The sequence below is a fragment of the Dendronephthya gigantea genome, unplaced genomic scaffold (genome assembly GCF_004324835.1).
Source record: "Dendronephthya gigantea isolate DGI-Jeju-01 unplaced genomic scaffold, DenGig_1.0 000085F, whole genome shotgun sequence".
NCBI classification, from domain to species: domain Eukaryota; kingdom Metazoa; phylum Cnidaria; class Anthozoa; order Malacalcyonacea; family Nephtheidae; genus Dendronephthya; species Dendronephthya gigantea.
In genome coordinates this window covers 58,011-69,983 of record NW_021163095.1, presented here as the reverse complement: position 1 = coordinate 69,983, position 11,973 = coordinate 58,011, and the positions used below count along the sequence as shown (strand labels likewise).

Here is an 11,973-nt window from a genome sequence, read left to right as displayed (position 1 = left end):
GCAAAGATACGGCATAATTGAAAGCGGAGAACACCGATGTTTTTGTCGATTTGATTAAAATCAAAGCAGAAGAATGCAATGCACATTCAACTTACATTAGTTATAGTTGATGGAATATTGCCAATATATAAGGAGATATCTTCTGCCGGTTTCTCTGGTGACTGTTGCAAACGTTTCTCTGGAGATCTATAATAAAAAGAATTTTAACATCATTGCAGAACATAAATATTCTTAAAAAATTCCCTTACAGGCGGAGAAAATTTTTGCGCTGCTATTTTTCAGAGTTCTAAAAGGTTCAGAGTAGGCTACAGAATTCAAACAAAATTAAATTTTAACAGATAAGCGGAAACAAATGGTGCCATATTCCCGAATGATGTGGGCAATTTGATAACTTTACAAGAAACAATTCACGATGACAGGTTTTGCAACGATTTTTTCCATTTATTTCTACTAATAGAACTAACCAGAAGTAAACATAACTAATCTAATTTAAACTAACCAATTAGAAAATAGTGCTTGCGTTGTGATTCGTTTTGGGATTTACTTTTGGGGAATTATGTGAGAAAGCAAAGTCATATATATTGTATGCATGTGGCTTTTCGCGGGCAGTCTACCTCGAGCTGCTACCTTCGTTGGAAACTAGAGATTTTCTGCAGAGCTTTAAAAGATTTATAGCCAGGGGAGGAAGGCCGGACAAAGTAATGCTGAAACGTTCGAAGCCGCAGCTAAATGGCTGATAACAGCGCAGAAAGACGAGAAACTCGACGATTTCCTGGCATCAAATCAATCAAAGCCGCGCCCCTTGGTGGCAGTTTGAGAGATTAATCAGACTGGTGAAAAGAGCTTTAAACAAAACGATCGGGAAAAGTTGCCTCAAATGGAACGAGTGCCAGGAAGTTTTACTTGGTTTCATCACTATTGAGGTTTCACTAAATAGTATAGGCCTCTCAGTTATGTCGAGTACGATGTAAAGTTGCCTACACTGACACCTAACTCTATGTATTCGTCGGATCAACGTGTGCACCAGAGCTTGAACCATGAATCATGTTGAAGAAGTTGATTTGCGAAAACGTGCGAAGTATCTACTAAAGTGTAAAGATGCTATGTGGCAAGGTGGACAAACGAGTATCTTCGTGGCTTAAGAGAACGTCATAGTCAGAAAACCAAGAAAACCTCATTTACTGTAGCGGAAGGTGATGTAGTGATAATCCAGTCAGATGAACGAAGTAGAGAAAAATGGCCTCAAGGACGTTAATGTATAGTGTCAGATAACAATCACTATAATATTTAACAATCATTCGCTGAAGGCGAGGTGATTATCGAGGAATTTTTCCCGAGACGAAGTCGAGATGAATATTCCCCGATAATCACCGAGCATAAGGCGAATATTTGTTTTAGCATTTTTCCACAAGGGAATTGACACAAGAACTGCATTTGCTCGCTTATCTCTTTGCAGGAAACGTCCACAAAACGGCTAGCCGTCAAGGTGAATATTAAAGCATAATACGACAAATTTGACCAATCAGAATGTAGGATTTTTTATATTCACTAGTGCAAAAATAGGTACGCAGCGCGTACATGCGACAACCGCTCTGTCTTTGTCATCTGAGTGGTATCATGGATATGGCTGGCAGAATAACTAGTGCTAATAGTTGTACCCGTTTGTCTTGCATTTGGAGTTCGAAGTCGCACCATTCAGTTTACCTTTTTTCAAAGGTGACAGGTTGTGTATGTAGCCAATAACGGCCGGATTATTTCTTCTTGAAGCCATGAATATCGTCTGATTAAACTGATTCACTGAATCAGCACGGTAAACTGGGTGTGACTTTTTATACTAAAGCGCGTGGTTGACACTACTGTACAGGGTGTCTCAAAAAAAACGCGACAACTTAAATATGCAAGAATATTAATATTGTTCGGGTTTGCACCATCGTTCAGCTAAAATGACTTTTAGCATTTCAAATGAAGGATTAAGAGCCATTTTCAATTCCCAGAGGTGCGTATCTATTGCGCTTTAGAGCTGTATTAATGTTCTGCATATTTAAGTGATTGCGTTTTTTTTAAGACACCCTGTAGTCCAAAGAATGGGCCATGTCATTACCGGAGGTCATTGGTGCATGTGTAAAATCCTTTGTCAGTCAGAGAAGAATACAATGGATCAGTGAGGATCGGCATATCATTATCACTGTTCATTGCTGATGATTAATGAAGGGGGTCATTCTTTCCTAAATAAGCAGGCTATTTTACTCACCGTGCCAATAATTACCACATTCATTGATCATATTCAATGATGGCAGTAAAGCTAATGCTGAAGTGAATCACGATGCGTGACAATGTATAAAATAATTGGGATCACGTTCAGACCTGTTCGGCCGAAGCATAATTTTAGGTAGAATGACACGGCCTTTTATTTTGCGTTCCTGCCTGTACTTATGTTTACAGAAACTGATTGTGCATGTGAGCTATATACTAAAGTTTCAGCAGACAGCATTCACATCTACAAATATTACATGTTATTATTAAAGTATAGAAATTGCATTTGGTTTTGCAACGCATCCGCTGTATTGATTAAGAGCGATTAGCCGTTTTCACATCAGAAGACGAACAAATCGTCTATAGACAAACAAATCGCCTGCTGTCGGCGGTCTGCAGGTGTCGTCTAATTACTGTAGCTGTTTTCACACTAGAAGACCATACGTGTCGTTTAAATATTGATTATTATATTTGAGTAAGACGTGCAAAGTTCAAACAGCTCAAAAATGTAAGCAAAACAACGTACGTATAGAAAAGCTGTGTTGATACTAAAATAATTTGCATTTGAATTGCATATTTGATTGCACCGGAAAGGTTGGCGATAAATGGCGAAAACTGCCGAGTGTGATGTACATCAGTTGTGTGACGTAGTGCTGAGTGTGACGTCATGGTCGAAGACAAGCATTCAAGCAAGCAAGCAAGCAAGCAAGCAAGCAAGCAAGCAAGCAAGCAAGCAAGCAAGCAAGCAAGCAAGCAAGCAAGCAAGCAAGCAAGCAAGCAAGCAAGCAAGCAAGCAAGCAAGCAAGCAAGCAAGCAAGCAAGCAAGCAAGCAAGCAAGCAAGCCTCTGACATAGTGGCTACCGCTTACGCGGTAGTCACAAAAATACTAATTACTAGCTGTTGCTCGGATAGGGACTGTTTAGACGAATAATTAATAGATTTAAATTAGGCTTATATAATATGTAGAGCGAAAGGTGAAAACTCTATAGACAAAGAAGAGATTAGACGTGTTAAGAAAGCGAGCTGTCGCGGTAAAATGTCGCATGTAACAAAGATTATAAATCGAATAAATACTTTGATGCTTGAGCAGGCGGGAGTGAAGGAAATCGAGAAGAATACACTTAAAGAAGCACTTGAAGGGGACAAAGCGTACCACAACGAACACGTACTTAGTTTAACAGATGATATATAGACATGAACCTTGCCCTCGACAAGCTGATTGAGCTTGAGGAGAAGACAATACATTGTTTGACTTAAGCGGACGAATACATTATAGGATGTAGCAAGAACTGTTGTTCGAGTTCGCGTTCATCTAAAAGCAAAAAACAAGTAATTTCGGAAAAACTGTCGTGTAAATAGAAAGAAACCGCCGATTCGGAAAAGGATCGCCAAGCAGAGGAAAGAATTGAAAAGCTCAAAGAAAAATTAAATTATGAAGAGAAGCTGCAAGAGGTTAAGGTTCAAGCGTTGGAGCGTGAAATTGAAATTCATCGTGAGATGCGATGCCGTAAAGCAGAGCGCGAGTCAAACAAAAACTGATAAATCTGATATAACTCATTCGGTTGACGTAAAGCGTAGAGTGAAAGGGAAAGATTTGATCATTAGAAATCAAAGGTTTGAAGAGTGTACGTTGAAGAGTGGATGTTGATGCACTTCGAGTCCAATGTCCTGTATACTCAGGATTAATCCCCGCAAGTGCTAGAGCGTTCTTTAACCATCTTGACACCGTCTGAGCCGTTATGGGTGCATGAGGGGAAACTATTGCCAACAAAAGCTTAGATGATCTGTGGAATTTCGCCGTCCTGCCCCGGTATTCCTTCCGAGTACGGACTACGCAGAGTTTGGCATTCTCTGGATATGCAGATTATCTATTATATATATGCTAGATTGCTTAACATGAATCGTCAAGGAGAACTCCCATGATTCGTCTATCTCAGTAAGGAACGACAGGTCTAATGCTGCTAGTTCATGGGCCCGTGCTGCTGATGTTAAGGCTAACAGCAAAACTAATTGCCACGAAAGTTCTTTCAAGCTAAGTTCCTCGACTGGCTTTTGTGCCTTCATAAATGCTAACACATCTCTAACCCACCATGTAGTCCCTAGGCCGTGGGGGGTTTAGCTTGAAGATCCGCTTCATAAACCGCGACATTATGGGTAGTTTCCCCAGCGGAACATTACCTATTGGGTCATGGGTTTGAGAGATAGCCGATCTGTATTCTCCGATCGTCCTGTAGGCTAATTTATCCTGGTCTGCTAACTCCGCCAGACAGAAGAGAACGCTGTCTACAGGGGCAGTAAAGGGACACAAAGACCGTTTAGCACACCAGCCTGCCCAAGCGTTCCATGGGCCTGAGTACCGCTTCTCGGTGGCTTCACTCTAGGATGATAGGAGAATTCTTGTAGCCGCCTCTGAAAGTCCTGAATTGCGATAGCGTTCCCGAATACGGGCCATACCGTCAGTCGGAGCTTGTCTTGGAGGGGATGTTCCTTCTATGGCTCGAACGGAAGCGAAATCAGCAGATCCAGTAGCTGAGGAAACCATGGTTGTCCCTGCCAACAAGGGGCTAGAATCAGAACTGTTGCCTTGTCCTGCCTTATCTTGTTCAGGATCCGCGGAAGTAATATCACTGGGGGGTATATCCAGCTCCTCCATCTGCCCCAGTTGCATCGGAAGGCATCCGTTGAAATTGCTGTTGGGTCTGGGTGACGAGAGACATATTGTGGAAGAACATGGCTGGTCCGTGACGCGAAGAGGTCCACTGATGGCCGGTAGAACCGTTCTACCACCCGCCTGAAGAAAATCCGGGCGTAGACACCACTCCAGGTTGTTGTTGAAACATCTCGATGCTGCATCCGCTACCTCGTTCGATGTTCTAGGGATGTGCTGTGCCGTGACCCAAGACTTTCTCTCCAGCACTAGGCCCCACAAGTCCAATGCCTGTGCCGAGAGGGCATGAGATCTGTTCCCCCCCCCTCTTGTTCACATATGCGACGGCTGTTGCATTGTCCATCTGCAGCAGAATGTGTCTGGGGGACTTCTCGGAGTTGAAAAAGGCTTGTAAGGCCAGGTATGCTGCTTTCAGCTCCAACATATTGATATGAGATCTTCGCTCCTGTGGGAGCCAACGACCACCGGTCGTCACCCCATTCCAGGTTGCCCCCCATCCAGCTAGAGAAGCATCTGTTGAGATGGTCTGATCGAAAGGTGTTGTGCAAAGTGGCTGGCAATTGAAGGTAGCAATTTGAGGCGAAGACCACCACCGGAGTTCTCTCTGGCTCTCCTGGGATAAAGTCAACTGAAATTTCCTGTGGTGCCTGCCACAGTGCAGCCTAGTCCCAGGCCTCTCATTGCGCGTGTTTTATATTTCCGTGACGTCACCGAATGAAACGCGCGCGAGAGGCCTAGCACAAAATGTTTTCAAATCTTAACGGCCCGTTTAATGCTGTCAAATTGAAATTAGAATTGTTATTACAAAGTAACTGTTTGCAATTTACAGCAATAACCGTTATAAAGGAAGCGAGAATAATTTAAATTGGCGGATTGAAGCTTATTATAATCATAAACATGTACGTACGGACTCGAGTTTACTTGATAGTCGATAGCGTTGACAGCGAATGACATTGAAACCTTTGTATGAATATTTCGAAGTCCTGGCAGTATAATTAATATCCCGTAGCTTATTTCAAGCAAATATTTGACTAGCGACGTCGAACAAGGCCAGTTAACCGCGTCGTAGATGGTAAACTGACCTCAATACAGAAAGTGGGGACAAAAAGTCCCCACTTTAGCCAAAATACAAAACATTTTGTTCTAGGTTAAGAGGCCTAGGGACTAGGCTGGCCACAGTGGTAAATGGCTGTGGCCTGGTCACGTTGAAGGCTGCGATAAAACAGTGGTGCCCTCCAGACATTCGTCTGAGCAGCATGACTCATCCTGCCAACTAGAGAAGACAGCCTCTCCAGGGATGTTTGTTTTGTCTCTAGAATCTGTTTTGCTTCTTGAACAATTTGCTCTAGTTTCTGTGGTGGGAGTGAAATTGACATCTCCACTGTGTTCAGAACTCACCAGTTTCTGAATTGCGTGAGATGAACATTTCTCCTGTTTGATTGTAAACCCCAGGTTCTGTAGAAGACTGATGACCTGGTGGAAAATCTTGAGCAGAACACCTTTGTTCGAGTGCAGCAGTAGTATATCGTCCAGGTAGACGACTAGACGGATTCCTAATGAACGAAGCAGGGCAACTACAGGTTTCAGGAGCTTGGCGAAGGCCCAAGGGGCCGCTGAGAGACCGAATGGGAGGCAACCGAACTCGTATAGAGTCCCTTGGTATAAGAAGCGAAGGTACTGGCGGTGTCCTAGGTGAATGGGCACAGTATAATAGGCGTCTTTTAAGCCTATCTTCATCAGGTAATCTCCTGGCTGGATTAAAGCCCTCACCTCTCCATCTTGAATGGTTGAGATTCCACAAATCGGTTCAGAGCTCGGAGATTTATAACTGGCAGGTATTGACCTACACTGCTCTCCTTCTCGACTAGATATAGAGTGGACACAAACTGTCCCACCACTGGTTGAACTTGTTTGATGGCTCCCTTGGTAAGAAGCTCCTTGACTGCATTGCTCATTAAGTGTTGTTGTGATGACCGTGGGCGAGTTTCGCGGATTCTCCACTGGTAGGGAGAATGAGTTAAGGGTATTTTGTATCCCTGAATAGTTTGTAGGACCCAAGGGTCCTGAGTTATCTTTTTCCAGTTCTCCAAGCAACGAATAAGACGACCTGCCGCCAATGGAGAACAATGTTGTCTGTCTATTAACACAGGAAACAGATAGTCAGCTTGGTTTGCTTGCTGATGCTGATTCTCCTCGCGCTCCTTGGGTTTTAAATCGTTTTGCACCTGCCCGTCTGGTACTTTGTTCACGATGGTTATAGTTCCATTGGTGTCTCCTTCCACCTGATGTGATGGTGGAAGGTGAGCGCCCTCGAAAAGGCTGACGAAATAGTATGAATATCTTTGATGAGGAAGGTCGATCTGGTGGTGTGCTTATCAAACTCTTGTTGGTAGTGTTATGGTTATGCTCATCTCTAATGCGGTCATGAAAACGATCTGGGAACAGGTGTTGATCCGAGTACGTTTCCCAACTTCAGTTAAATATGGTGAAAACCGATGCTGTCGCCAGGAATTCAGGCGAACATTAGCATTTCCAAGCAGCACCAGAGCGTCTTCAAGCATACCTTTAATCAGGTCAGAGTCTGGCCCCTCCTCATCCTCCTCCATGGGGCGGTCAAGAGCAGTGAGGGCTGCTAGAATGGGTCGTGCAGTAAGAAGGAAAGCCCCTTGCTTCTCTGCTAAGGCATCATCAAAGGTGAAGACATCCTTGGTTTTGTGGTACCCATGTCTCTTCCGTATCTCTTCTTTCATGCCTGCCTCCATGGTGGAGGCAGTTGAAAGGAATTCGGTACCCGTTAAGGGGGGTAATTCTCTAAGAGCCCCTGCCAGGTCTCCTTGGGAAGAGATTTGGAGAAGGCTTGGATGGTCAGTTCTCGGAGGTCTGTGGCAAGATCTGCCTGCGGGTCCCCCCAGCCAGAAGTCGATGGGGCAGACATCTCTGCCACTGGTGCTGTTGCCTCCTCCGGTTTAGAAGGGGCTTTAATGGCTTCGCCAGCGCCCGCCTTATGGATCGGGACGTCTGGCGCACTTTCGTTACCCTAGAGAGTAACAGAAGGCGGTCATTGACTCAAACCTTCAGTCGTTATGTGGATACGACTACCTAAACACCAAGGGCGACATCGGGGGCTATCGACACCTAGAAGGAGCTCTATATAACCCCCAAGGTAAATAATAAAACCCAAACCCGTAATTTCAATAATAATATACACATAAATATCATAATATATACGAGATAACATGTAAACAATAAGGAAATCTCTATCACCACATTTTCATAATAAAATCGCATCAAAACGCCTGAAAGAAAGGAAGGTTCGGTACTTACGGCTTGTATTTCCGTCGTGGACATATTTCCAAGGAAGATTCCTAGGGGATGCACAATAAAACTCTGGATTTTGATGAATATTTATAAGCTCCGACAAAAAAATGCCACAAGAGAAAAGAGGACGGTTGGGACATGCGCAGTTCGTTTTATTAAAAGTGGTATCAAGACCCCTCGCCGCTCGAGATCTGCAACAGTATTGTGAAGATCAGTCGGAGAAGATGTGAAGGAAAATGGCCCCTTGTTCCCTCAAGATCCATGAAAGCGAACGGGAGGAATCCACAATCAACATACGAAAGAAGCTGTTGTAGGGGTCAGACTTTCTCCATGACCACGCAAAAGAATCAGTTGATCATGTCAGACTATTGATGTTGAGGAAGTATCCCTATTTGCAAGATGCCGATGTTATTTTGGACAAAAAGGGAATCGACCTATTAATTGGGCAAGATTCCAATCCTATTGAGGCAACTAGAGACGCGGTATGGGAAGCCAGATGAACCAGGTCATTCCAATTTTAAAGGAGGGGGATTATGAAACACCAAATGATAACCGTCTCGTTTCTCTGCTTCCTGTGGCCTCTAAGACCTGCGAGCGGGTGGCGCTCAACCAAGCGTACGCCGATGACAAAGGACTTGTTCGGTCAGCAAAAGTTATAACGAACAATGGAACAATTTTAGACCTGTTACCCTACCAAGCTTATTTTATTACTGCCACAGCAGTAGAGTGTTTATACTCGCCCAAACTGCGCTAGTCTGGAAGGAAGGATGTTTAGACGAATAATTAATCAGATTTAAATTAGGCTTATATAATATGTAGAGACATGACTTAAAGGTCAGAAAGCAAGAGATGGGAAAGTTGAATGTATGAGACATTAAACTAAAGTGAGAAACAAAATAAAACGTGAAAATGTTATTAGAAATTAGAAAATGTGACTGACAAGTTCTTAAAGTTATATCAGGGACACTAAGTTACATTTATTAATACATAATGACATTTACTTTTACTAATAAAACTAAAAGGAAGTCAACATAACTATGGGATTTGCTTTTGGGGAATTATGTAATAAGAAAAATTTAAAATAAAATTATAAAATCAAGTGATTGTGAAGTCTGAGGTTTTTGGAGGTGATTCCCCATGATTAGGATAAAAAAACCCTAAAGAACCATATGATAAGGAAAGACAGTGGTGTAACAAGAATGAAAACTAGGTGCTTGATATTTGGATGATAAACAACCACCCTCCGCCCCCGCCCAATTATTGTTCTAGCTATGCCCCTGAGTAAAAAAAAGCTTCTATCAATCGACCTTTTGCATAATAGACCAACTTTTAATTTAGGCAACTAAAAGGAAATTTCCGAAATGTGCATACTAAATTTAGAAAAATTACCAAGTTTGGCTGCAAAATATTGTAAAGTACGGAAAGCATGCATAGCAATGCGAAGTTGGCAATTTTGTATACTTTTTCACTACGGCCGGAAGTGAGTAAAAAAGTATACAAAATTGTCAAATTCGCATGGCTATATTTTCCGTAATACTGTCAGACATTTTACGGCCAAACTTGGAAATTATACCAATTTTGGTATGCTCTTTTTAGTTGTGGTAATTTATTTCCTTCTTATTGCCTAGATCGTAAGTTGGTCTGTTATGCAAAAGTTCCATTTACTAGACTTTAGTATTTTTATCTACATACATACATACATATATATATATATATATATATATATATATATATATATATATATATATATATATATATATATATATATATATATAACTTTTTAGATTAGATTCTAGAGGTTGAAAGGGTCTAAATTTCGAGTGGAATTATACACACTTCAAATTCAAGCAAGGAACAGTTGATGGAAAAACAAGTCAAGTGGGCAGTGGCAAGATTGCACCGGCATCCATCAACTGTTCCTGGCTTGAATTTGAAGTGTGTATAATTTCACTCAAAATTAAGACCTCTCGAATTTACCTACATTGAGTGAAGTGCCAATAATCATAATTTTTTTAAACTAAATAGATTAAGGATACCAGTAGCCTAAATTTGCCTACTTAGTACAATATGTTACTTACTTTTTGCCAGGAAGTTCAGCTTTAAGGACATTAAAGTATTTATAAGAGTTAAATGTTGCGCAAGAAAAGTCTTCATCCATTGGATTCCATGAATCAATTTTGTCTGTTTTTTCTGCATCTGGTAGGTTGGATTTTTGTACTGTGCTGAAATTAATGAAATTGATGTTTTTAGCACTTACAAGGTTTCATATGTCTTCAATCAGGGTGAGGTTGATTAAAGCCTCTCACCATAGGCGGCCCAAAATTGGCGGCGAAAACTTTTTCGGCAATTTGTGAATTACATTGACAAATTGCCGAAAAATTTTTCGGCCGCTAATTTTGGGCCGCCTATGCTCTCACTCACGCACTCATTGCAAAAACTAACTCGCAAGCTTGCTGCGGGTAATTTCGTTCAATCACAATGCTTGACAGCTCATTTTAATTAGATGCAAACACTTGCAGCGAGCTTGTGAGTTGATTTTGCTATGAGTGGAAAAGAGCCTTAAAATTATATGTTACCCTGGGCAGAGAATGTGCAGTTCTTCCAAAATTATTCGATACCCACTTAAAATGTATATAATAAGAGAAAATGGTTCCACAAATGCACACAAATGCAGTACTTTCACCAAGGTAGCTTTTATACTGTATGCTCACACTCTTCCAAGCCTTCTTTAATAATAGCTATAGAGTTGGATGAAAACTGCAGGGGGAAGAGATGTACATAACCTAAGGTTATCTAATAATTAAGAATAACTTGAAGGTATATTAGAGTGTCATAAAAACCTAATTGACTTGAGTACTAATAGATTTGAGTAATATAGAGCTAGATATGATCAACAATTACACCTGAGTTTCTTCGTCAAATATATTGAGGGGAGGCCCAGCTCAGCGCATTAAAGTTGAAGAATCATACTCTGTATAACTCATTTGGGAACAAAAAGCAAAGTGATTTGATGTGATTGTACTGTCCTATTCATATAACACTTTGTAGCTTTCAATATATCTCATAATTTTTTCAACCAACCAAATCATAAAATGCAGAGAGCCACATTTAGGAAAAAATCAGTTAATTTTACTCTTTCTTTGAGCAAAGTAGAATATAAACAATTGACTCCCAAATAGAATCAGAGTTTATATTATATTATTAGTTTGTGTAATTTTGTAATTTATTTGAGAAAGAGTGTAATTTTAGGGCAATTCATGTTTTGGTGGACCTATTTGGCTAAATAGCCACCCATGTTTTTACATAATCAACCATGACTCCCCAAAACATGTCCCACATTGAATATCTACACCAAAGTGACCAAACTGGTGTTCTCACTATGCCTAGTTATAAACAATCAATCCCGTGCTCACAATGAGGCTTTTTGATGATGATGCTATTTGTCCTCGCCGTGAACATGTTTCAGTTTTGAAGGAAGGTAAAATAATAGAGAGAATCGAAGAATTCATATCTGTGTCCGGACTGAACTAATGACGCAAGCGTGGTACTACGATAGGAAGGTTGTAAATTTTTTTTAAACGTTCTCCAGCTAAGCTTTTGCTAAGTATCAAAATTGTACCTCACTGCAAAAGGCAAATTCTCCAATTCCATGATCTTCTCTGATACCAAGTAATCAAATGAACGAATTTAGAAAACAGACTGACACTGTGAGTCTGTGATAAAACTGCACGCGT

General features: G+C 41.3%; 1 long non-coding RNA gene across 1 annotated transcript; it reads right to left on the bottom strand.

Annotated features, from left to right (window-relative positions):
* Nucleotides 1-96: 96 nt before the first annotated feature.
* On the bottom strand, nt 97-11,973 carry LOC114533094. Its single transcript, XR_003688026.1, has 3 exons — nt 11,859-11,973; nt 10,318-10,461; nt 97-186 (listed from the first exon to the last, which is right to left on the bottom strand). It is a non-coding gene; the product is annotated as an uncharacterized LOC114533094 (long non-coding RNA).